At 36.3% G+C, this 27276-nt stretch overlaps 1 protein-coding gene across 3 annotated transcripts in view; it reads left to right on the forward strand.

The window, feature by feature from the left end:
* Positions 1-27276, forward strand: part of LOC136035286 (mediator of RNA polymerase II transcription subunit 16-like) — a 105386-nt gene that overhangs the window by 64019 nt on the left and 14091 nt on the right. The window lies entirely within an intron of this gene.

Here is a 27276-nt window from a genome sequence, read left to right on the forward strand (position 1 = left end):
ATTAATTGCAAATAAAATTGGACTATATAATTATACCGTTCAGAGATAACACTACTATGATCGACTGCCGTAATTTGGAAAGGAGTTACTTGAAATTTTCAATTAAGGAACACATGCTAGGTTCATTTAAGTGCAATATTTAATGGTCGTACAGGTTTATATATTCCCCAGAAATCTTCTTTTCTCATTATCTGATTCCCACGTAACATCAGAACTTCATATGCTAGATGAGGCAGAAAACACCTGTCCTGCTGGAAGTTCATGTTAAGTTTTCTTATTAACAGACGTGGTTGCGATATTGAAGAAATAGCCTTCAACACTCGCTTCTCTTGGCACCTAATAAACAACATCCTTCCAAAAAAAATTATCCCTAATTCCTTCCTTCCTTCCAAAGGTTCCTTCCATAATTTCAGGAGAACTCGCTTAAACACATTTTTCAGTTTATCGCTTTTATGTTACTTTACTTTATGTAGCATTACGTCAATTGTATTACTCCAGCTAAGCTTAAACTATACATAGCAGGATTCTATCTTGTATCAAAAGTAACTTTCTAACGTGGTTGTTGAATTTAGTCTATTATTTCCATGCTATTCTTTTTGTAGGTATATCGTTCGGGGACAGAAAAGCCGTACGGTTCATAAATTCGTAAGTTGAGCGACAAAAGAGGGATCTTTTGGTATAGGAATTGAGTAGGCTTTCATCAGTATTGATCCTCATATAGACATAGTGCAGGTGACTTGCTTTCCCTTCCCATGAATAATAGGGATGACATCCTTATTTGTTACATACTTGCGTCTGTCTTGCCTTTCCAGCTTATGGCTTAAATTTTTGTTGTACGAACTTGGTAGATTACGGAGGAATTTTACCCAACATCATCTATGGACGTTTCCATCAGAGAAGTTGTCAAATTTTTTTGGACTTGAATTTGGTTTAGTTTGGTTCTCTGGATTTTTTGAAATATGGAAATAAAAATTTTTTTGAAAGCTATCCGTTTCTAATGAAATACCAGGGAAGGCAAGTGGTTGAAACCTCTTGTTTTAGCGTTTTGTTGTTCATTATTGGATTATATCTTTTATAATCTCATGTTGGGTTAGGTTTAACTAGCTAGCTAGCTTTGAAACTAACAACGTAAGTTTCAAAGTTGAAACTTTGAAAGCAAAGTTTCAACTTTGCTCTTTACATTCATAGGAAAGCTTTCCTTTTTGTTGTTAATTGGGTAAATCACCTATGATTTACCCAATCTTAAATACCCTGCATCTAACCAATTTGATTAGTGGCACTTCCACTCTTCAAATCTGAAACAATTGCGCCAAAATATCTACAAAAAGAATGATGCAGTATCAGTTAACCAAAAGTGTTCCCAACCGGGAAATTTTGGCGTTTCGCAGACCTAAAATTTTCCACAGGCTTTGTAGCAGGCAATCACTTCTGTTTTGCAGATGAGTCCCAAGAAATGTACTTCTATCAAAAAAACTGTAGCTATGGTAAATGAAATAATATATGATGAGACAGACATCTATGTGGTCATTATCTATTTATCCCCCGCAATTTCGGGGTACTAATAAACAAAATATGGGGCAATTTCGGGGAAGTCAATGATGAAAGGGAGGGAGACAAGGGCAATAAAAAAATTCAATAGTCTTCCAAGTTGTCTTGCAGGGACGATAGAGCTTGGGATACTTAATATTTGTGAATCAGCCAGCCTACGTCGACCTTATCAATCTGATTAGTTTCCAACTTCAAAATTATGTTTGGATAACATAGACGACATTCTACTACCACTTTGTCCTAGGAAGATAGTATTCTACCCTGCATCTTTTACAGTCAGGCAGCTCAATAAGATAGGGCATGTGAATTAGCTCTCCCAAATCCCACCCGGCAAACTCAAATGTCAAAAAAAAATTCCCAAAAATCACCTTTATAATATGTCTCTCCTCCCGTGACCCATCCTTATCATACCCTTATCAATGACTCCCAGAAACCGAACCCTAAATCGATGGGCTCTTAAAAAAAGAATAAAAAAATCTGCCAAAAAAAAAGAAAAAAAGAAAACAATCTGAAGATGAAGATAAAGCAAGCAAGTTTAATTACATGATTAATTTTTCCTGAAAACGAGGTTTATCTTGTAATTTCATGAAGAAATGATTCATAAACTGATCATACGAGCATTTTCATGTCTGAATCTCTAGCAAATCACGAGCAAAATCTTGGGTAAGAGGGCTACTGGACCAATGGCGCCAATTTGACTCGAGGTGGGCACCGAATTAAAAAGTTTATTTTAAAAAAGATTAAAAAGAAAAAAGAACAGAATAAGGGCTCCAGAAATATCTTGGGGGAAGGGTCACCCCCCTGACCCTATGGATTAGTTCCTGGCCTAAATTCCTTTTAACTCTTTCATTCATCTAATTTCAACAAAGTTAGCTATATAGTTAAAATAAATAGATAGACAGATTTATTACACAAAAGCACTATCGGACCATTTGCTATTTAACTAGTCACAAAACTAAAATTAAGAATTTTTGAGTGGGGAGTGGACAGGGGCAGTTCAAAAAATTACTCCTTCGCATAAATTAATGTTGTAAGTTGCCTTGTCATATCGCCATCATTGAAGCCCAGACATCATACCCTAAATCGACAGGCTCACAAGAAAGAGAATAAAACGAACCTGCCAAAAAAAAGAAATAAAAAGAAAACACATTCTGAAGATGAAGAAAACACATCTAATTTCAACCAAATTATATATAGTTAAAATAAATAGATAGATAGATTTATTCACACGAAAGCCCTATTGGGCTATTTGCTATTTAATTAGTCACAAAACTAAAATTAAGGAATTTTTGAGGGTGGAGGGGGGTTTATTATTAGTCAAACCTTACCTTTCGATTTCCGGGTATTTTCGGATATTTTACCGAAATATCCGGAAATATTCTTCGATCCCCATGCAAATTCAGCCAACAGTCTTCGTTTCTTATCCATTCTATGCTCGTGTCCAGATTTTTTATTTTTATCCATTTTTAACTTTTAACTGCAAGGCTACTTTTCAATATGTCATTGTGAATAGACAAATAGCTATAACTGTGTTACCACGCTTATGAAACGTGTTGAAGATACTCCTTTTATCTTCAACAGGTGTTTCCGTTTTCGTGAAAGAGGGGAAAGTTCCATGTTCGTAGACAAATCTTTGCAGCAATCAAAGATTTTTGTGCCAATTTTGCATATATATACTGAACCGGGTAAAGATGAATAATTTTTGTTCATTTTAAGTTTCAACTTTGCTCTTTATATTCATAGGAAAGCTTTCCTTTTTGTTGTTAATTGGGTAAATCACCTACGATTTACCCAATATGAGGGCACCAGAAAAATCTTGGGGGGCCTAAGCATATCATGGATCTCATTTGATCTTAAATTGGAAGTTATGAGTCAATGTTCTTTTTATGGCACTTCGTATCTACCAAGTGACATATAACGATCGCAAATTCTGTCGTTCGGTCGGTCTGTCTGTCTGTTGGTCTGTCTTTCTGTCCCAGTTTTGCTACTTTAGGCACTTCCAGATAAGCTAGGAGGATGAAATTTGGCAGGCTTATCAGGGACCAGACCAGATTAAATTAGAAATTGTCGTGTCCCCGATTTGACCATCTGGGGGGGGGGACGGTTAAATCGAAAAAAATAGAAAAAGTGAGGTATTTTTAACTTACGAACGCGTGATCGGATCTTAATGAAATTTGATTTTTGGAAGGATATCGTGACCGGATACGGTGTCATTTGGCGGAGTTGAGGGGGGGAGGGACCTAAAATCTTGGAACACGCTCAGAGTGGAGGGATCGGGATGAAACTTGGTGGGAAAAAGAAGAACAAGTCCTAGATACGTGATTGACATAACCGAAACATAACCGAAACATATCCGCTCTCTTTTGGGGAGTTGGAGGGGAGAGGGTTAATTCTGAAAATTAGAAAAAATCAGGTATTTTTACTTACGAAGGAGTGATCGGATCTTAATGAAATTTGATATTTAGAAGGATCTTGTGCTTTAGAACTCTCATTTTAAATCCCCGACCGGTATTAAGCATCTGATTTTCCTTTTAAAGCAATCTATTGATTCTTAGAATTTTGCTAGAGCTCATACCATATGGGCTCTTGGGTCTTCCGACCTGGTCACAAGTGCCATATGAGCTCATAGCTCTTGTTAAGAGTCAAAGCGATTTGACAGAAACCCACCCCCATCCGTCCCACCGCGCTCATTATTTCCCATAACAAACATCGAAACAAAGTTTTAAGACATCTCTTTTTTCAGCGTTTTTGAGGAGCGATCCGCCTCAATAGTAAACGAAACTTTAATTTTTTTTTTAAATATATCATTTAAAATATATCAGTTTCATCAAATTTAGTCTTGCTTATCAAAAGTTACGAGCCTGAGAAAATTTGCCTCATTTTGGAAAATAGGGGGAAACACCCCCTAAAACTTAACAAAAAATCACACCATCGCATTCAGCGTATCAGAGAACCCGACTGTAGAATTTTCAAGCTCCTATCTACAAAAATGTGAAATTTCGTATTTTTTGCCAGAAGACCGATAACGGGTGCGTGTTTATTTGTTTTTTTGTTGTTTGTATTTTTTTTTCGAGGATGATCGTATCGACCCAGTGGTCCTAGAATGTTGTGAAAGGGCTCATTCTAACGGAAATCAAAAGTTTTTTTTTTAAATTAGCTAACAAAAGGAATCTTGGTTAAATATTCGACGGTTTCATGGCACTTGGTATTTACCAAGTGACTTATAGCGATCGCAATTTTTGTCCGTCGGTCTGTCGGTCGGTCCCCGTTTTGCTAGTTCGGGCACTTCCAGATAAGCTAGGACGATGAAAATTGGCAGGCTTATCAGGGACCAGACCAGATTAAATTAGAAATAGTCTCTTCCCCGATTCGACCGTTCGGGGGGCGGGTGCAAGAACGTTTAATTCGGGAACATTAGAAAAACGAGGGATTTTTAGCTTACGAACGGGTTATCGGACCTTAATGAAATTTGATATTTAGAAGGACATCATGTCTCAGTGCTCTTATTTTAAATTCCGACAGGATCCGGTGAGATTGGGGGGAGTTGGAGGGGGAAACCGGAAATCTTGGAAAACGCTTAGAGTGGACAGATCGGGATGAAACTTCTTGGGAAGAATAAGCACAAGTCCTAGATACGTGATTGACATAATCGGACTGGATCCAATCTCTTTGGGGGTGTTGGGGGTATTTCCAGTGCTTTAGCGAGTTCGGTGCTTCTGGGCGTGCTAGGACGATGAAAATTGGTTGGCATATCAGGGACCTGCAGAAATTGACTTGATAACAGTCGTTTCCCCGATTTGACCATCTTGTGGGGGGCAGGAGGGATAACACTAGTACCGAGTCTAATTTTAGGTTCCGAGCTCGTCACAAGTGCCATATGAGCTCTTGGCTCTTCCGACCTCGTCACATGTGTCATATGTGCCACCATATCACAGTGCGCCAAGCTTGAAAGCTTACTGTATTCGATATTAATAAATATGAGCTATTGACTCAAATTAATCATTGGTCGAAATTAAGATTTCGACCCTGAAAGCTTCTTCTTGATACCCTTAGGCGTTCTTTAGATATTCCAGAAACGCTCTTTTGACAACCCAGATGTTCGTAGTGTCTTTTTGTTTAGTTAAAAATACTCTGGAGTTTTCGATTTAATGTGCTTAGCTGTTTTGAGATATTGTTGATATTTCCTTTTGACAACCTATATTCACAGGGAGTCTTTTTATTTAGTTTTACACCTCAACATGCCCTGAAGCTTTCAAGTTAATACCCTTGTCTGTTTCTGCGATATCATAGATAAGATCTTTTGGCAAGCTTGATGTTGAACTTGCACTTTTTTTTTTTTTTTTTTTTTTTTTTTTTTTTTTTTTTTTTTTTTTTTTTTTTTTTTTTTTTTTTTTTTTTTATAGCTCCCTTAACCATACCCTGGCAGTTTCGACATAATACCCTTCGGCGTTTCTGAGACTTTATAGATATGTACTTTTGACTACATGAATGCACAAAGTGTTGATGTCCTTTGACCTAGTTCAATGTCCCCCTCAATACTCCCTGAACAAATTTAATTTAATATCCTTAGCCGTTCCCTAGATATTGCAGATGCGCCCTTGTGACAACCTGAATGCACAGTGTGTATTTTGATTATTTCAACATCTCACCTCAATAAACCCTGAAATTTTCAACTTAGTAACCTTAGCTGTTCCTACGATATTGCAGATATTTCCATTTGACCACGTTGACGAAGATAGTGTCTCTTGATTCAGTTCAATATCCCCCTCGACATTCTCCTAACAAAATAAACTTAATACCCTTACAAAAGAAACTTTAAAAAAACACATCAAAAATGTAGTTTTTTTCCATTTTATTGAGTTTTTACCAGTTGGACAGACGTTTCGGGGGAAGAGGGTTCAAATCCCCTAATCCCTCCCCAGAATACGGACTTGATTGAAGGGTATATCTTTTTTGTTTCTTTCGGGGTCAAGCATTTACTATGTATTAAACCCTGTTTCGCATCTCAAAAAACGTGATATCTTCCATCAGGTTTGAAGCAATATAATACACCGGTTCACTTATTGCTGACTTTTCCTTTTCCATTATCTCAAAAAAATGTTATTCAATATTCTAATGGTGACGGTAATAATCTCTAGACCACTTCCTTATAAATTTCGCTGATTCTTCCGTTTTAATATTTTCTGAATGTACTTCGCGTTGCACAAGCCTTAGTTTGTGTTTAGTGACGTGCCAAAAGACTTGAGAGAAAGACAAAAAATTGTGAGATTTGCTCGCTCAGACTTTGCTTTTGGATGATATTCAGGAAAACTTAAGTTTTTAGAGCATAATTTTTTAGTAATTACTTTGGTAATATTCGGATTTATATTACCCTTATAGATTTAAAGTCAAAGCGAAAAGTCTTTTTAATTGAAGGAATAGTTTGAAAACATTAGTTCACGTTGAACTGGTTCCTCAAAATACCAAGGATATCAAAATAAAATATCTTTGCCCCCCCTCGCCCCATCTTGGTCTATGTTTACCTGACAACTACAATTTTCTTAGATTTTTCTGTCGTTGGTTCAAACACTAAAGGTTTTTAGGTCAGTATCATATTTTAATCAGTTTTATCACGTTTAACCGTGAAAATAGATAAGCCAAAGTTATTAGTTAAATTTACCAAAGGTTTTGGTCAGTAAAATCAAAGATTAATAACTTGTTGATTCGAAAAGACCGTCACATTTTCAAAGAATAGCTACATAGCTAAGTTGTTTCGTGCCATCTGTTTCTAACTTAATTTTTGCACATAATTTACGTTTTTTTTTCTCTCTCTTTTGTTAAGTTTGGCACCCGCTACTACTAGAAAATTCTTACGAAGTTTTTTTTTTCCATTGAAAATTTAATTTACATTTTTTTTCAAATTTTTAAAGATATGTATGACTGTATGAGTTTCCTCCTGGCCAATTCAAACAATCGAATTTTATTTTCACTTTCATTGGTACTAGATGGGTAAATAGGCTGTTATCACACCAGTTTAGGCTATATATATTTTTGGGAAGCTACTCTCTGTCTTACTCTAATTTTATTTAAATTCATATTATAAATTCCGGGCGATATCAGAAATGCAGCAAAAAAATTCCACAATTAATCATGTTCCATAGTTTTTTATGGCACTTGGTATTAACCAAGTGACATATAGCAATCGCAAATTCTGTCGGTCTGTCGGTCCCGGTTTTGCTACTTTAGGCACTTCCAGGTAAGCTAGGAAGATGAAATTTGGCAGGCGTATCACGGACCGCACCGGGTTAAATTAGAAATAGTCGTTTTCCTGATTTGACCATCTGGGGGGGGGGGGTGAGGGGGGCCCGTTGATTCGGAAAAAATAGAAAAATTGAAGAATTTTTAACTTACGAACGGTTGATCAGATATTAATGAAATTTGATTTTGGGAAGGATATCGTGTCTCAGAGCTGTTATTTTAAATCCCGACCGGATCTGCTGATCTTGGGGGGAGTTGGGAGGGGGAACCTAAAATCTTAGAAAACACTTAGAGTGGAGGGATTGGGATGAAACTTGGTGGGAAAAATAGGCACAAGTCCTAGATACATGATTAACATAACCGGAACGGATCCGCTTTCTTTGGGGTAGTTTGGGAGGGGGGTAATTTGAAAAATTAAAAAAATGAGGTATTTTTAACTTACGAACGGGTGATCGGATCTGAATGAAATTTGATATTTAGAAGGATATCGTGTCTCAGAGCTCTTATTTTATATCCCGACCGGATCTGGTGACATTTGGGGGAGTTGGGAGGGGGAAACCTAAAACTTGGAAAACACTTAGAGTGGAGGGATTGGGATGAAACTTGGTGGGAAAAATAAGCACAAGTCCTAGATACATGATTGACATAAACGGAACGGATCCGCTCTCTTTCGGGTAGTTGGGGGTGGGGTTAATTCTGAAAAATCAGAAAAAATGAGGTATTTTTAACTTACGAACGGGTGATCGGATCTCAATGAAATTTGATATATAGAAGGATATCGTGTCTCATAGCTCTTATTTTATATCCCGACCGGATCTGGTGACATTGGGGGGAGTTGGGAGGGGGAAACCTAAAACTTGGAAAACACTTAGAGTGGAGGGATTGGGATGAAACTTGGTGGGAAAAATAAGCACAAGTCCTAGATACATGATTGACATAAACGGAACGGATCCGCTCTCTTTGGGGTAGTTGGGGGGGGGGGGGTAATTCTGAAAATTAGAAAAAAAGAGGTATTTTTAACTTACGAACGGGTGATCGGATCTAATTGAAATTTGATATTTAGAAGGATATCGTGTCTCAAAGGTCTTATTTTAAGTCCCGACCAGATCTAGTGACATTGGGGGAAGTTTGGGGTGGGGGAACCTAAAATGATGGAAAACACTTAGATTGGAGGAATCGGGATGAAACTTGGTGGGAAAAATAAGCACAAGTCTTAGATACGTGATTTACATAATTGGAACGGATCCGCTCTATTGGGGGGGGGGGGGGGTATTCTGAAAAATTAGAAAAAATTATGTATTTTCAACTTACCAAGGAATGATCGGATCTTAATGAAATTTCATATTTAGAAGGAACTCGTAACTCAGATCTCTTATTTTAAATCTCAACCGGATCCAGCGTAATTGGGGGGGGGGCAGTTGGGGGTACCGGAAATCTTTGAAAATGCTTAAAGCGGTGAGATCAGGATGAAACTGGATGGGAAGAATAAAAACCTGTCTAAGATACGTGAATGATATAACCGGACCGGATCTGCTCTCTTTGGTGAAGTTGGGGGGGGGGGGAATTTGGAAAATTGAGGTATTTGTAACTTACGAAAGGGTGACCAGATCTTAATTAAATTTAATATTTAGAAGGATCTTGTGCTTTAAAGCTTCAATTTTAAATTCCGACCAGATCCTGTGACATTGGGGGGATTGGAGGAGGAAACCGGAATTCTTTGAAAACGTGAAACTTGGGGTATTTTTATCTTACGAATACATGATCGGATCTTAATGAAATTTGATATTTAGAAGGAATTCATGTCTCAAAGCTCTTATTTCAAATCCCGACCAGATCTTTTGACATTGGGGGGAGTTGGAGGGGAAAATCTTGGAAAACAGTTTGAGTCGAGGAATCGGGATGAAGCTTGGTGGATAGAATAAGAATTGTCCTTGATACGTGATTGCCAGAACCGTACTGGATTCGCTCTCTTTGGGGGAGCTGGGGGGAGGGGTTCAGTGATTTGGTGCTTCTGGACGTGCTAGGACGATGAAAATTGGTAGGCATGTCAGGGAGCTGCACAAATTGACTTGATAAAGTCGTTTTCCCAGATTTGACCATCTGGGGGCTAAGGGAGAGGAAAAATTGGAAAAATTAGGTATTTATAACATACGAGTGGGTGATCGGATCTTAATGAATTTTGATATTTAGAAGGACATCGTGACTCAGAGCTCTTATTTTAAATCCTGACCGGCATTAAGCCTCTTATTTTCCTTTTAAATCAATCTATTGATTCATAGAATTTTGTAAGAGCTCATACCATATGATCTCTTGGCTCTTAGCTCTTCATGCCTCGTCACAAGTGCCATATGAGCTCTTAGCTCTTGTTTAAGATCCAAAATGTTTTAAATTTTAGTTTGACAAACCGGTGGCAAAAATTATGACTTTATCACTTCTAATGTTGTACTATTCCAACTTTCCATGTGCTAGATAATTATCTAGCAACTATTCCCTGTTCAGTGTTTTGGAGAGTTCTCATCCCCAAAATCTTACAAATTTACCTAGTTTTCCATAATTCCCTTTTTTATGTAATTAAATAAAAAAAAGTTTTTTTTTTTAACTGAAAGTAAGGAGCGACATTAAAACTTAAAACGAACAGAAATTACTCTGTATATGAAAGGGCTTTTCCTCCTCAACGCCCCGCTCTTTACGCTAAAGTTTGACTCTATCTCCTAACTCTGCTTTCTAAAACAGTAAAACCTTTAGCGTAAAGAGCGGGGTGTTGAGGAGGAATAGCCCCTTTCATATACAGAGTAATTTCTGTTGGTTTTAAGTTTTAATGTCGCTTCTTACTTTCAGTAAAAAAAAACTTTTTTTTTATTTAATTTCTGAACGTTTTAGAATTTTTAATCAGACGATTTTGAGAAAAAATAAGTGGGGGAGGAGTCCTAGTTGCCCTCCAATCTTTCGGTTACTTAAAAAGACAACTAGAACTTTTATTTTTTACGAATGTTTTCATTAGTAAAAAATACACGTAACTTACGAATTAACTTACATAACGAACTTCTATATTCGTATGTTTTTACTACGCATATGAGGGGGTTCACCCCCTCGTCAATACCTCACTCTTTGAACTAAAGCTTAAATTGTGTCCCAATTCCTTAAGAACGACCCCTGAATCACAAAAGCCGTAGGATAAATAGTTCAAATTACCAAAAATATTTTAGCGTAAAGAGCGAGGTATTACGAGGAGGTGAACCCCTCTTATGCGTAATAATTTCTGTTCGTTTTAAGTTTTAATGCTGCTCCTTACTTCCAGTTGAAAAAACTTTTCATATTGATTTTTTCGTTGTTTTTTTAAATAATGCTAGAAATTGCTGCGCCCCCTTCATTGAAATTCTCTTCCCCCATGACAAATTTATCCATGGAAAGATCCCCCTCCTTAACTACTCCCTCCCCCCAAACCAAAAAAAAATCTCCTGAAAATATCTGTACACTTCCCAATAACCATTACTATATTTAAACACTGGTCAAAGTTTGTAAATTGCAGCCCCTCCCACGAAGACTGCGGGGGAGTAAGTCGTCCCCAAAGACATAGTTATTAGGTTTTTCGACTATGGTGAATAAAATGGCTAGCTCAGAATTTTGATCCAGTGTTTTTGAGGAAAAAGTGAGCGTGGAAGGGGGCCTAGGTACCCTCCAATTTTTTCGTCGCTTAAAAAGGGCACTAGAACTTTTAATTCCGTTAGAATGAGCCATCTTGCGACATTCTAGGACCACTGAGTCGATACGATCACCCCTGGGAAAAAAAAAACAACAAAAACAATTAAACACGCATCCGTGATCTGTCTTCTGGCAAAAAATGTGAAAGTCCACATTTTTGTAGCTAGGAGCTTGAAAGTTCTAAATTATGATTCTCTGATACGCTGAATCTGATGGTGGGATTTTCGTCAAGATTGTATGATTTTAGGGGGTGATTCTCTCTATTTTCTAAAATACGTTAAATTTTCTCAGGCTCTTAACTTTTGATGGGTAAGGCTAAACTTGATGAAACATATATATTTAAAATCAGCATTAACATGCGATTCTTTTGATGTAGCTATTGGTATCAAAAATGTTTCGAGTTTTGGTTACCATCAAGCCGGGTCGCTGCTTACTACAGTCCGTTACCACGAACTGTTTGACTTGCGTGGTCCTTAATAAATTCCCCTTCACCCTCAAAATTTTAACAGGTGCGTATGTGCCTGCCATAGTTACTATAAATTGGTCCATCACAGATAACTGATCCACAGAAAAAATGTAGTGTTTCCGCATTTTATAATAAAGAATAATAGTAATTATCCATTTTCAAGAATTATAATTTGAAATAGACTTTTGATTTGCATGTGCCCCAGAAACTGACACGATTTGTCAATCATGCTAAAGAAAAAAATTAGGTTGAAATATAAGAAAGAAAGGATAATTATAAAATTAATATTCATGAGGAGTAGTTATGACTGCCACATTTAATTTAAAGTATACTTAATTAATGAAGAATCAACAAGTTGTAAACTTAATTAAATGCAAGTAGTCATTCGAATGGCCAGTCAATCTTCAGTGCATCGAGTGAATTAAAAGAATACCAATCAAAAGCAAAGTTTATTGTTAATGTGATAATAAAGGTAGTTACAATATGCCTATGCCATGGAGGCATATATGCTTTTGGATACTCATTGTTTACTCACTATTTTATCCAGTGGTGTTCTTTCCATTTCTATGGTACATCATTTTCCCTATGTTTATTGAAGGAGACAGTATTGACCCTCAAGTGTTTTATAGCATTGCCTGGAAAGTGTACCTAGGCTGTTCTTGTGGACTTGTCTTGCTTTCTTTTTTAACGGGATTTCTGCGTGGCTTTCCTTTCCGAATATCGAGCGAAAGCGAGGAATTGAAGAGTGATCCTAAGTTCAATATTTTGGATTTTTACCATCAGTCGCATAATGAAATATTATTGGATGGGAGTGATACCATTTGGGCTATACCATTGAGAGAAGAGTTGCCGTCTGTTATTTATGAAAGAGTAGACATTCAACCAGACCTAGACCTTTTAAGGAAGACGTTTAATCAGACGCTAGTGAACGATAGCCTTGACAGCAGCTCCACTGTCCCGTTGTATCAGCAACGAGATTCAATTTTACTGAACCCAATGCCGGATCGTTATAAAGCTTCTCGGAGGTCATCCTTCGATAATCATTACACGAAGCCGCATGTGAAAGTATCCCAGTCAAAATCATGCAGCCATAATAACGAAACTCCAAGGTATGCCACAATTAAAAGACTTTCAGTATCATCATTTGCTAGTCCCGTGTTTCGTAATGCTCTTAATGATTTTGAAAAGACGAACAGTTCTGAAACTAGGATTATCCGTGAAGCTCCACCCCTTCCAATGCAAAGAGTAAGTCCTGTTGAGGATGCAAGCATTCCTATGAAAGCTGAAGAAAATGAAGAACCGTCACCACTGTTGAGAACTAAAAAAGCATCCCCTTATGCTTCTTTTAGGATATCATCGCTAGCAAACACTGTGCAAAATACCTTCCGCAGATCAATTAAAAATGATAATCAAGGCGCAACCCTTCTTGCTCCGGAATTTGTATATCGATCATTATCGGAAACCACTTCAAATACCGTTCTTGGTTATGACAATCCGAACATTAGAAATTGTTATTCCGACCATAATTTGTCATGTGATTTTTCAATACTTGAACAAGATTCAAGTATGCAAAGTGAAAAATTGTCCTCAACAAAGCTATAAAGTTTAGATTCCTAGTGAACGTGCCTTTTTCGTATTTGCTAACTATTGTCTTTGTGTGTGTATTAGACTTCCAAGAAATTTTTGTGTGGACCTTAATGAAAAACATAAAATTATGACTAATTCAGATTGCATATAGACCATCTTGCAGTATTTACCAGGGGACATTTTTGGAGGAAAAATATTTGACAGGAATCACTGCTATTATAATTGAAGAGGTGTCACGGATCCTGAAAGTGAGTATTGATGTTTTTCTCGTGGACCACAATAATCTATCCTTATATATCAGACCAAATATTGAAATGTAGTGTATACTCAAACTGAAAGATATTAATTCCAAAATTTTTGATTCCGTTCAAAGTTTCTGTTGAATTCTGCAAGAAAGTTACATGACTAGCAGCAGAGCCTAGTTAAAAATATGACAACCTTATAAATGAATAATAAAAAGTTCCGCTAATAACTTTTAAATTACGAATTTGGTGTGTGTTGTATTCTACTGGTTTTTCATTGAAACTCAAGTAGTAATTTAGCAATGAACCTAGGGTGGTTGAGAGGCGAAAGCCATATCCCTCTAAGGTGACTTGCAGTTTAACATAAAATGTTCCTTTTTTTTACTGCAAAACACGGAATATATAATATTAAAGAAAAATGTTTTATATCGAAATTCTTGCAAGGGCAGGCTTTTAAGGCTGTATCCCCTTATGAATTCTCTGCATTTTTTTCATCCTATCTTCTGTGATTTCCTTAATTATCGTAGAAATTATATTTATTCTCATTAAATGCTTCCTTCCGGAATGGCCCCCCTTGTGATTAAGTGCTCTTGCACGTGTAGGCTATATCGGACATATTTCATAGTTAAACAAGCTACCAAAACTAGGATGAATTTCATGTTTCTCATTGTCATGGTACTCACTGAATGAAACTACTTTACAAATTTTGTTTGATAATATGGGAGGGGTAAAGATCTCTAAGATACTAGTTTTCTTACCCTGTCCTATGAAATTTAAGTCTTCGAAAAGTAGATTTCGGCAAATCCCTCCCCCGTGGAAATGTAAATGGAGTAGTCAAAGGGAAATTAAGACAAATAAAAAACGAATAAAATTGTGTGTTTGTACATCAGCTATTGTATAGGAGGGCCGATGGGTCATTTTGTAGGTGGGACAGATGCATAAGACAGCGTCTTTTTGTAGTCAAATCTTATGGGGGGGAGTAGGAATTAATCTCAAGTCTCCCTTTAGACTAAGCTTGAATAAGGGTGCTGCGTTTGGGTGCTGAATAAGATATATACGTTCTTACTGTAGAAAAATATTTCTGACATTTATTATAAAGCTTCATCCAACTAAACTAATTTTATTCATATTTTATTTGCAAGTGTGTATCAGTTATTATGAAGGGGAGGTGGTGGACCCTTTGGGGGGGAAGGGGATGACAGATGTCTTAAAGAGTGCCTTTTAATACCAAATTATCCTGAATCTCGTTGACCCTTCAAATACGTATAAGTTTGTTCTAGGGTAGAGGTGGGAAGGTGGAAGTTGATATCTAACCACCCTTCTTTTATGGGATATGAAATAAAGAAGAGAAAGTATAATAAATGAAAAAAAAATCAAAAAGTAGAGAAAAAGAGGGTAGTTTTAGCCAGTGAAACAATATTAAGAGTGAATTTGTAAAAACCTAGTAAATATAAACAATAGCGTTTAATTGAGCCATTAAACATCTATCTACATCCTGCTAATGTTTGAGTTGCTTACTGATGAGCAGGCGATTTATGAAACTTACTTAGGGGGCTAGGAGGGGTTGTGTTCCGGAGGGGTTCTTGTAAACCCCTAGTTAAGGGTTGTAAACTCCCAGTTAATTATTACAATAGTACCTGTTTTGTACTTCAGAGCTTTTCCAGTTAAGATGTGGCACCAAAAGTGCTGTTTTCAGTGTTATATTGCACTTACGAATGGTAGAATTGAAAAAAGCACGTAGATATGAGCAATAGCTTTCAATGAGCCATTAAACATAACTTATAAGTTCTGGATGCCCACTAGCCCCAGCTTTTCCACTTCCAACATGGCACCAAAAGTGCCATTTTATTGCCATTTGGAACTTGCAGAAATTGGAATTTATATATAGAATGTAGATACGAGCAATATTTCTTATATGAGCTATAAATAATATGTCCACGATGTTCTGGTAGCCTACTAGTGCCACCCCTTGAGAAATGGCACAAAAATGTCATTTTAGTGTCATATGGCTCTTGAAGATGGCAGCACTTATAAAAAGCACGTAGATATGAGAAATAGCTTTTGAATGAGCTATTAAACATCTCACTATGATCTTTTGGCAACCCGCTAGGCGTGGAAAGAAAATGGGAGACAGATCACTGCTACTGATGCAAAAAACGATTTTTCTTGTTGTTCAATGGTACACTTTTCATTTTGATCTGACGCCATTTTCGAGGGGGTTCAGGTTTTTTCGAAATAACCATAAATTTCTTTTCGTAATAAACTTTACTTTTAAGACAAACCGAAATAATAATTACCATTTCTGATTCAGTGTCGGATGGCAATTTTTTTTCACTCAGCAATTTTTTTTTTGCAAAATATGTTTTTAGCTTTTGTCTACTATTGGCTGTTGTTCGCTCTTTACTGGATTCCAGCTACCGCTGCAACCATGACCCTTAGGATATCTGCTCAACATTTCGAGGCGCCCATTTTAATAATTAAGTTACCCTTCCCTCCAATGACATCTCCCAAAGTCATATTTCAGGAATGTAAAGTTTGGCTTTATGATCTCATCAGCTGGGTCAAAGATGCCTTTCGATTTAAGTAATAAAAATATTCATAGCTGCAAGCTATGTAGCTTGTTTTGCTTTAGGTTATGTAAGCTGTGATACCCCAGATAACCTTTACGTCAGCTTTATTCTTTTGTGTCGTTTGAATTTTTGAGAGCAATCAGTTTCTCAGATTATGAAACTTTCTAGTAGCTTCTAGGAATCGGATATCTAGAAAAACGAAGATTGGCCTTCTCATGTTATTATGGCTACACCCGACCAAAATGTGTAATTTTTTTTTTGTTCTCAGTCCGTAAACAAAAATATCTGACGGAATTGCTTTCAAACCTTATTGCTTCGGGACGCAGAAGAAAATAAGGTAAAATTGTAGTTGATTGACTTCTTGCTATCTCAGAAAGGGGCTAGGTTTTGAAAATAAAGCTTTCAGGGATGGGTCTACAGGCTAAAGTATATCCCGGGAAGGTATTTTGAAGTATCTACGTCCACTCCTTCTCCCTCTAGAGGGCCCTGACCTTTGATAACCTTCAAAAATATGTGTGTTATAAAAGTGAAACCTTGCAAAATAGATCTTCTGCTTGAATGAAGTACAACAAAATTGTTTTCAGCATCACAACTTTGCTCAATCCCAATTTATAAGGTTTTAAAGATATGCAAATGCATTTCCTAAATTTTGAAAAAAAAACAATGCTATGGCTCAGAATTCTACTCAAATAACAGGAATTGCATTTTTAGAACTAAAGGCAGAGAAAAAGCTACTGGTAACTGAAAATTAAGGTAAAATGTAGGCGAATTTCAGGGCTCTCTAGAGGGAGAAGGAGTGGAGGTGGGTACTTTAAAAAACCTTCCCGGGATATATTTTAGCCTTTAGATCCATCCCTGAAAGTTTCATTTTCCTAACCCAACCCCTTTCTGAGATAGCAAGAAGTCACTCAACTAGAATTTTACCGAAAATAAGAATGCTTAAAGCAACTGGGACAAATTTTATCGAGTTTTGTAGTAAAAACAAGTTGAAATGTTAATAAAATAATGGAAGGATAGGATTGTTTGCCCCATGCATTTATGAGAAGCTTCGGGCCCACAATCAATGTAATTACTTTTTTTTTGCAAAGTCTGCTAATTTGTTTAGTTTTTGCTGTTTTGATGACCCTTTCCCCCGGAATCAGTGTCTGCTCGTAAACCTGAGTGACCCTCTTTGTTGCCTTCCTAAAAGAAGCTTGCTACAATTGTCGATTGTGTAGAACACAGTTAGCCATTCCATTGTCATGCACAGGTGATTGCACTCCGTCAGAAAAAAATTCAAAGCTTATCAAACAGTTCGTGGTAACGAACTGTTGTAAGGGGTGACCCGGTTCAATAGTAACCAAAACCCTAAAAAACGGATTTTGATACCAATAAATACATCAAAACAGCCTAATTTTATGCTGAATTTAAATATATAATTTTCATCAAGTTTAGTCTTACCCATTAAAAGTTCATAGCCTGAGAAAATTTGTCATGTTTTCAAAAAAAGGGGGAAACATACCCTAAAGGTAATAGAACCTCACTGAAAATCACACGATCAGATTCAGGATATCAGAGAATTTCAAGCACCTATCTATAAAAATGTATAATTTTGTTTTTTTTTGCCAGAAAATAAAATTTTGGATGCGTTTTTATTCGTATTTTTTCCTGGAGTGATCGTACCGACCCAGTGTTCCTAGAATGTCGCGAGAGGGCTCATTCTAACGTAAATTTAAAAAATCTAGTGCCCTTTTTAAGTGACCAACAAATTGGATGGCCCCCTCTCATGCTCATTTTTCCCAAAGTAACCGGATCAAAATTTTTGGATAGCCATTTTGTTCAGCATAATCGAAAAATCTTATAACTATGTCTTTGAGGACGAATTAATCTCCTACAGTAACCCGGGGGAAGGGCTACAAGTTATGAACATAGCCCATCGTTTTCATATAGCATTGATTATTGGGAAGTATACAGACGTTTTCAGGGGGAATTTTTTCTGGTGGTGGTGGGGGGATCATGGGGAGGAGGTTTTATGGGAGGATCTTTCCATGGAGGGATTTATCATAGGGAAAGAGTATTTCCATGAAGGGGGGCTGGTTTTTCCAGCGTTATTTAAAAAAAAAACAATGAGAAATTAAATATAAAAAAACAAGTTTTTGAACTGAAAGTAAGGAGCAACATTAATACTTAAAATGAACAGAAACTATTACGTATATGAGGGGGTTCATCCCCTCCTCAATACCTCGTTAAGTTTGACTCTTTCTCAGAACTCTACTTTTTTAAACAATAAAAACTTTAGCAGAAAGAGCGGGGCGCTGAGGAGGGGCCAGCCCCTTTCATATACAGAATATTCTCTTTTCGCTTTAAGTTTCAATGTCGCTCCTTACTTTCAGTTAAAAAAAACTGTTTTTTATTTATTTAATATACTAAAAACACGTTATCTCGTAGCTAATGTACTTAACTCATATGTAGGCTACATGTAAATACATAAATACAACTGAGAAAGATTAATAAGTGCGTAAATCTATAACTAAGATATAATTTGACTCTATTGTTGAAACACATAATTAGCAAGTAGTATTTTTTGTTCTAAGGGATTCTTAAGCGACTGACTTTATTTTTGGCCATTTGTTTTTAGAGAAGGCGGGACTTATAACTATAAAAAGATTGAGAAAAAATTTTATTTATTAGTGACTTGTACTTTACTCTTTAGGAAAATGAAGTATGGAAACTGCTGAATCTATACAGGAATGAATCTATCCTGGGAGGGAGAAAAGAGCTTAGAAAGTACCATGTGAAGGTCTTTTGTTGTCATCTACTCTTAGTTTCAAAATTGATGAAATGGACAGATGATTTAAAATAGTTAGACTTTTATACTTCTTATCAATGAATTCGAGTTCAATTTTATCCTGAGAGCTAACCATCAACATCCCCGGAAGTTTTCACCTTAATACCCTTATCTTTAGTAGCGGTCGTAATAGTAGCAGAAGTAGCCATAGTAGTACTAGGCTAGTAGATTTAACATGCACATTTTCTTAGTAGCAGTGAACGTTTGGCCCCTTTCATCTAGAATAAAAGTCTTACTATTCAAAAAGTGAACTCGAATGCATTAATAAGGAGTATAAAAGGCCAACTATTTTATATAATGTGTCCATTGCATCAATTTCCAAGCTCAGAACTGCTCTGACTGTACTGGGTAGTATGCCCAACAGTTAATATTCGCACATATTGTCAAGCTATTTCTTCTTTTTCTGAAAGCTTGAAAAATGTCACTTGACACCCTGAAGCCTACTAATTTATTACTAATAATAATTTATACTAATTTATTACTAATACTAATTTATTTATGCAACAGCTAACAAGGGCTGTCACAAAATGAATAAAAATAAACCAATTAGGAACAGCACTCAATATCAAACACAAATACATAAATAGAATCAACTTTCAGAAAATACCATAATGGTTCAGTCTTAGTCTCAGTAATTTCCCCAAAAGTCTTCCTGACTAATTATTCCTGACTAATTATTCCTGTCTAATTCTTGTTATCATTAAAACTTCCCCCAAAAATTATTTCATCAGTTCTATACATACTCCTAAAAATGCAAAGGCTCTGCAATATCAAAATAGTTTCCTTTTGACACAGAAACTAATATTTATGTATAATATTCTCAATTCACATCCAGATTCTTAATCTTACAAACCCTTTGTTTCTACTTCTTTGCGTTTTTTCTTCTTTTTTTTTATTACGAGAAGCTGTATCTGGACTCCATTTAGTTTTTTATGCTAGTTAATGGATAGTAGTATTTTTTTTCTTGATGGAACTCTTGATAAAAAAAAAGAAGAAATAGAATTTGTTGATGCCGTTGTAAGGAATATTATTGCCTTCAAAGCCGTTGTTAAAATAGGTCAACTTATAGTGAGGGGCCTTGAGAGATGTGTGTTCATTTAAAATCTTTTCTAAGGGAGGGTTAATAAACGTGCTATCTCTTCTAAGTTTGAAAAATGTATTTAAGCTATAGAGTTAATAATTCTATTACGGTAATAACATTTATCTAATATGATTATGATCACTGTATTTAGAAAACCATTTATAATTCATTTTATCTCCTTCCCTGGGGATTTGTAAAATGTCAGTTGACATGCTGAGGCCAAATAGCATTGAAATGTTCAACTATCGACTGAACAAAACAAATATGGTTTGTTTACCCCTAGAAATCTCATTATTTTTATCTCTTCGATTGTTTTAACTGTTAGAAAATATGGTAAAATTCTAGTTAATTAACTTCTTGCTATCTCGGAAAGGGTTTAGGCTAGGAAAATGAAACTAGGATTTGAGTAGAATTTTGAGCTATATCAATGTTTTTTTTTTCAAAACCTAGGAAATGTATTTGCATATCTTTAAAACCTTATAAAATGGCACTGAGCAAAGTTATGAAGCTGAAAATAATTTTGTTGTACTTCAATTAAGCAGAAGATCTATTTTGCAAGGTTTCACTTTTATATCACACATATTTTAAAGGTCATTAAAGGTCAGGGCCCTCTAGAGGGAGAAGGAGTGGAAGTAGTTGCTTCAAAATACCTTCATGGGACATACTTTATTCTGTAGATTCATCCCTGAAAGTTTCATTTTCCTAACCTAAACCCTTTCTGAGATAGAAGTCAATTAACTGGAATTTTACCGAAAATATATATGAATTCCGTTGTTGTTTTCGTTCAATCAAAACCGTTGCACTGAATCGGTGCTATTGCTGAATATCTTATTTTGCTTTTGAGTTCCTGCTGACCTTAGTCTACATCAGTGGTTCTCAACCGGGGTCCATGTAACATTTCCGGGGGTCCACAGGCAAAACACAACAAATTGGGGGTCCATGAAGAAAACCAACTCAGAACACTCTTTATTTTTAAAATTTTAATTTCTACTGTAATTTACTGTTCACTTTATATTGTGTTCACTGCCTGATACACCGTCAACATTTAGTTGCAAAGAAAATGAGTGCAAGTCTGCATGATGCCCTTACTGTTGTAATAAAAGTAGTTAACCATATTAAATCAAATTCTCTCCGAGACCACCTTTTTCGTGAATTCTGTCAGCAAAATTGAGAAAAGTTTGGGCGGATTGTATCAAACAGTTCGTGGTAACGAACTGTAGTAAGGAGCGACCCGGCTCAATAGTAACCAAAACTCTAAAAAAAAATGAATTTTGATACCAATAGCTACATCAAAAGAATCGCATTTTAATGCTGATTTTAGATATATAAGTTTCATCAAGTTTAGTCCTACCCATCAAAAGTTGCGAGCCTGAGAAAATTTGCGTTATTTCAGAAAATAGGCAGAAACACCCCCTAAAAGTAATAGAAGTAATAGAATCTTCACGAAAATCACACCATCAGATTCAGCGCATCAGAGAACCCTACTGTAGAAGTTTCAAGCTCCTATCTACAAAAATGTGGAATTTTGTATTTTTTTGCCAGAAGGCAGATCACAGATGCGTGTTTTTTTGTTTGTTTGTTTTTTGTTTTTCCCAGGGGTAATCGTATCGACCCAGTTGTCCTAGAATGTTGCGAAAGGGCTCATTCTAACGGAAATGAAAAGTTCTAGTACCCTTTTTAAGTGACCAAAAAATTGGAGGGCACCTAGGCCCCCTCCCACGCTGATTATTTTCCCAAAGTCAACGGATCAAGATTCTGAGATAGCCATTTTATTCAGCGTAGTCGAAAAACCTTATAACTATATCTTTGGGGACGACTTACTCCCCCACAGTCTCCGTGGGGGGGGGGGGGCTACAAGTTACAAAATTTGATCAGGGCTTACATATAGTAATGGTTATTGGAAAGTGTACAGGCGTTTTCAGGAGGATTTTTTGGTTGGTGGGAGGGGTTGAGAAAAGGGGAATATCCTGGGGGAGCTTTCCATCGAGGAATTTGTCATGGGGGAAGAAAATTTCCACGAAGGGAGCGCAGGATTTACTAGCATTTAAAAAAAAGAACAATGAAAAAATAAATATGAAAAAAAAAATTTTCAGCTGGAAGTAAGGAGCAGCATTAAAACTTAAAACGAACAGAAATTATTACCCATATGAGGGGCTCACCTCCTAATACCTCGCTCTTTACGCTAAAGTATTTTTTTGTAATTTCAACTATTTATCCTACGGCTTTTGTGATTCAGAGGTCATTCTTAATGAATTGGGACAAAATTTAAGCTTTAGTGTAAAGAGCGAGGTACTGACGAGGGGGCAAACCCCCTTATGTATGTAATGAAAACATGAGAATACAAAAGTACTTTACGTAATCTAATTTATAAGTTACGTATATCTTTTAATAATAAAAAGATTCGTAAAAAATGTAAAAGTTCTAGTTGCCTTTTTAATTAACCAAAAAATCGGAGGGCAACTAGGCTTCCTCCCCCGTTCTTTTTTTCTCAAAATCGTTCGATCAAAATTATGAGAAAGCCATTTAGCAAAAAAAAAAAAATATGCAAATTTCATTTTATTTTTTCCTCTGCGGAGAGCCAAAATCAAAATATACATTGATTCAAAAACGTTCAGAAATTAAATAAAAAAAAAACAATTTTTTTAAAACAGAAAGTAAGTAGCGACATTAAAACTTAAAACGAACAGAAATTACTTCGTATATGAAAGGGGCCTCTTCCTCATCAACGCCCCGCTCTTTACGCTAAAGTTTTTTGCTGTTTTAAAAAATATAGTTGAGAGAAAGAGTCAAACTTTAGCGTAAAGAGCGGGGCATTGATGAGGAAGCCGCCCCTTTCATATACGAAGTAATTTCTGTTCGTTTTAAGTTTTAATGTCGCTCCTTACTTTCAGTTAAAAAAAACTTGTTTTTTTTTATGTGTTTAATTACATGCAGAGGTGAGATGGCTATCAAAGGGAAATTGTCTTAAGCGTTTGATTGCATTTTGGGATTCTATTGTTTCCTTTTTTGCTGGAGCAAAACTGCTTTCAAATAAATGTGATGTGTTTTACTTATCAGATATATTTGAAAAATTTAATTCACTTAATAAACAGCTCCAAGAAAACAATTCTGATCTGATATCTAGTAAAAGTGCTATTGCTGCTTTTCTAAGGAAACTACAGCTGTATAAGAATAATATCAGACGTCGTGCATTTGAACAGTTTCCTTGTTTGGCCTGTATTAACAGTGATTTGCAAGATGAAGATCTTGCATTATATGGTGAATATTTGGAAAATATACATGAAGATATGCAAACTCGGGTTGGCGACCTACTCGGGATGGATATACCGATTTGGGTTTCAATTCCTTTCGAAGTTAATGTTGCCGAAATAGACATATCTTTGCAAGAGCTCCTCAACGAAATACAAAGTGATGAAATAATGCATGCAAAATTCAAAGATCACCAAGTACAATATATGGAAAACAAATGATGTTGCTACAAAGTACCCTTTGCTCTGGCATAAACTACGTTATTGCTTTTCCTACATCTTATCTTGTTGAAGCGGGATTTAGTCGTCTTTCTTAAATGTTATCAAAAGATCGCAATAGACTTGACATTATGAAAAGGGGTGATCTTCGACTATCATCAACATCAGTAGAACCAAATATAAATAAACTCGCCGGAAAGAATCAACCAAAGGGATCTCATTGAATAAACATGCCTTTTCCCTTTTTTTTTTTTAATCACACACTTAATTTCAACTCCTTTTTTATCCAGTTTACATAATGTTGGAGTGAATTAAACTACCTGAGGAGCTTTACTCTCCGTGAGCTTGTGTTGCTTGCCCATGGAAGAAAAATTGTAATATTGTAGTTATTGTCACAATAATAGTAATAACAAAAATATTAATAATACTTATTATTGTGTTGCGAGAGCAACACTTTGGTTTTGTCCCGTTTTTTTTTTTTTTTTTTTTTTTTCCTATGCCACCGATCTCAGCTTATTCCTGGAAACTGGTAAGGGTCTAACCTGTGCGGTTTTTACGGAAAGTGTGGACCTCAGGCCGGATTGATGAATATGACATTATATTTTGGAAAGCTCCGTAGAACTCTTGCCTGGGGCCAAAAATGATGGTTTTTGCTTGTCCTCGAGCCAGAGCCTATGGTGTGCGAAGTGAAGTGGAGTTATATAGCCTATGTCAGAGAGGAGTATCTGAAGTTGTGCAGCCAAGCTTTCGTTTCATCAAACCATGTTTCTGCTTTCGAGTGGAAAGCTCCGTTCTAGCAGGCAAGCAGGCAGGCACCAGTTTCAAATTGAAGATGGACTAAAATCTATAAGTGTTAAATATATGCGGTAGTTCCCCGGCCCCACAGCCAATATATCTTCTTTGAGTGATAAATAGAAAAATTTACAGAAACAAAAAAGTGCGATTTTCCCAAGGGTCCGAAAGTGCTGCCATCTATTGTTTCTAGCCATTTCTGTTCGTGATTTCAGCTGACTTTACCATTCTTTTTTTTTTTACTTGGGATTGCAATAGAGAAATGGTATCAGATATAAATCTTAAACTTTAAAAGTTCTCTCATTGCTAAAGAAATTAGAGCTTATCCTTTGCTCCTTTCTAAGTGGTGGTGTTAGAAAGTTGGCCTCCGGCAAAAAAGTCAACTTTTGAACTAAGACAGATAGAATTTTTTTTTCAATGACAATCGATAGACCTTGATGAGCTGATCAAAGTATATGTCATCCATTTTTTGTTACAAAAATTCCTTCATGACATACACCAGTTTGAAAGTTTCAAGGGGTTGACAACTTCAGTGGTAAGGTACACACTTGAACCAAAAATAGGCCGATACCAATTGTGAGATATGTAGGGGACTTCCAAGCAACAGTCGATTATTAGCTTATAATCATCTTTGGCAATGAGGGGTTTGCAACTTTAGCTGATTGGTGTACCTATTATCTGTTTCTGGTGTAATTGATGGTAAGAACAACTTGGTTCCCGATTGTAAGACATGTAGGGGAGTTGTAAGTAATAATCGGCTGTTAGGCTACAATGACTTCAGCGACAAGGGGTTTGGAAGTTTTGCTAGTTGGTGTACCCATTATTTGTTTCCGGTGAACTTGGATGTATATCCCGGGAGAGGGACTTGTAAGTAAGAATCGGTTGCTAGAGGAGGCTCATGAGGGGCTACAAATTTGTGCAAATTGGTACACATCTATGGAATCAGGGACCCATAAATTTCCTGTAATGACTCGCCATCCAATAATAAGCGATCCTGGATGGCGAGTCATTACAGGAAATTTATGGGTCCCTGATGGTATTTTGATCCTGAAAAGTTACAGATAGCTTTATAATACCAACTAGATTACATAAGATAATGTTCCAAGTTTCCATCCGTCACGATGTCTACGATTGAAAAGGATAAAGTTCAACTGGCTGCAAACTCAATTTAGTCCCTTTTTCCGATATTCTTTTGCTGTTGTTTTTTCAACGCTGAAGAATTTGATCATGTGATTACTGATTGTGTTCTTCTTTGAATATGCCGTTTTGAAAGCTTTGATAGTTTTGACAACTTCAGCATTTAACCGATAGCGAAGAAACAAAACCAAAGTGTTGCTCTCGCAACACTTTAATCGGCAAAGCCGGACAAAGGTTGCCGCAACACTTCACGTTGCCCAGGCAACGTAGGTCTAGTTATTATTATAATTATAGTAGAATATTTTATTTGTATTAAACTAGTTTTCATTTAAAAATAAAGCTTAATCGTATACTATTTCTTTGTAATTAAAACCCTAAAATTTATATTAGTGAAGAATAGAAAACTGTTCTTATGTCCAATAGCCATGAAGGGGTCCACCAAGAAAAAAAGAAGGGAAAAGGGGTCCATGGGTAAAAAAAGGTTGAGAACCACTGGTCTACATTGATCCTAACGTAAGGCACTTGCTCACTTTGGTCCTCCAATTGAAAATATTTGTACTAAACCTAGTTCACACAAGATATCCTCTGTTTATAAAAGAAAGCTTGGGAAGGGGTGAAGATGCCACGTGTCCAGTTTGGTGTATCTTACATATCAGAAACCTTCGCTTGATTTGGGTTAAAACGAGGCGTAACGTGGTTACGTTTCTGCTGATAACTTGATGGGGGAGGGCTATGTCATTCGCTTTTCAAGAATGATTCACTAGCATTAACAGAAGTACTATCTTTCTTAATCTTTTGATTTTTTGCTTTGGGCCAACTTCCAAATGTCACTACTAAGAAAGGATCAAAAGGTAAGCTCCAATTTCTTTAGCAACGAGAGAGTTATTAAAGTTTAGGAGACATATATGGTTCTTCTCCTTCGCCTCATTAATAAACGCAAAAAATAATGTAACAAATTCAACTGTAATCGCAAACAGAAATGGTGTGTAAAAGTAGATGGAAACAGTTTTAAACCTTGTGAGAATGCTCCTATTTTTAATCTCTTTGGCTTTTCAATTTATTATCCTAAAAGAATATTTTGGCAATGGGGCTGGGTAACCGTCGCACATGTTAAGCACTTGTGCTTTTAAATCTAATTCCAACTTGTAATCGCCACCCGCTTATTTGATTAAATGGAGCTTTCACTAAAATACCGAAACAAGATTGGAAGAAAGGAAAGCTTGGCGGAACAATATCAGGTATTCATCTCCAACATAGACTATAAAGCTTCTCTTCAGCTCCCATGTAAGGTTCTGGATCAAGGACAACTAAAAACTATCCTTTGTGGCTTCTGGCCACAATTATACTTTTCTTTCATAAAATACTTTCTCTGTTAAAACCAATGAGTTTAGGTCTCTATCGCATCTTCGTAAAAAAACTGAAATTGGTGGCCTATAGAAGGAAATTGGAACCATGTTTTAGTTTTACTCCCGTTACACAATAAATAGAAGAAAGGCTAAAGTGAACATTTTATTTACATAACAGCAGTTGGCCTTCAGACTTGTTCGTGAGTATGCCTATGGGTCAGTCCTATCTTTAAACTCCAAATGTTTTTACTACGCTGTCCGTATTTTCTTATGT

The sequence above is a fragment of the Artemia franciscana genome, chromosome 14, assembly GCF_032884065.1.
Source record: "Artemia franciscana chromosome 14, ASM3288406v1, whole genome shotgun sequence".
NCBI classification, from domain to species: Eukaryota; Metazoa; Arthropoda; class Branchiopoda; order Anostraca; family Artemiidae; genus Artemia; species Artemia franciscana.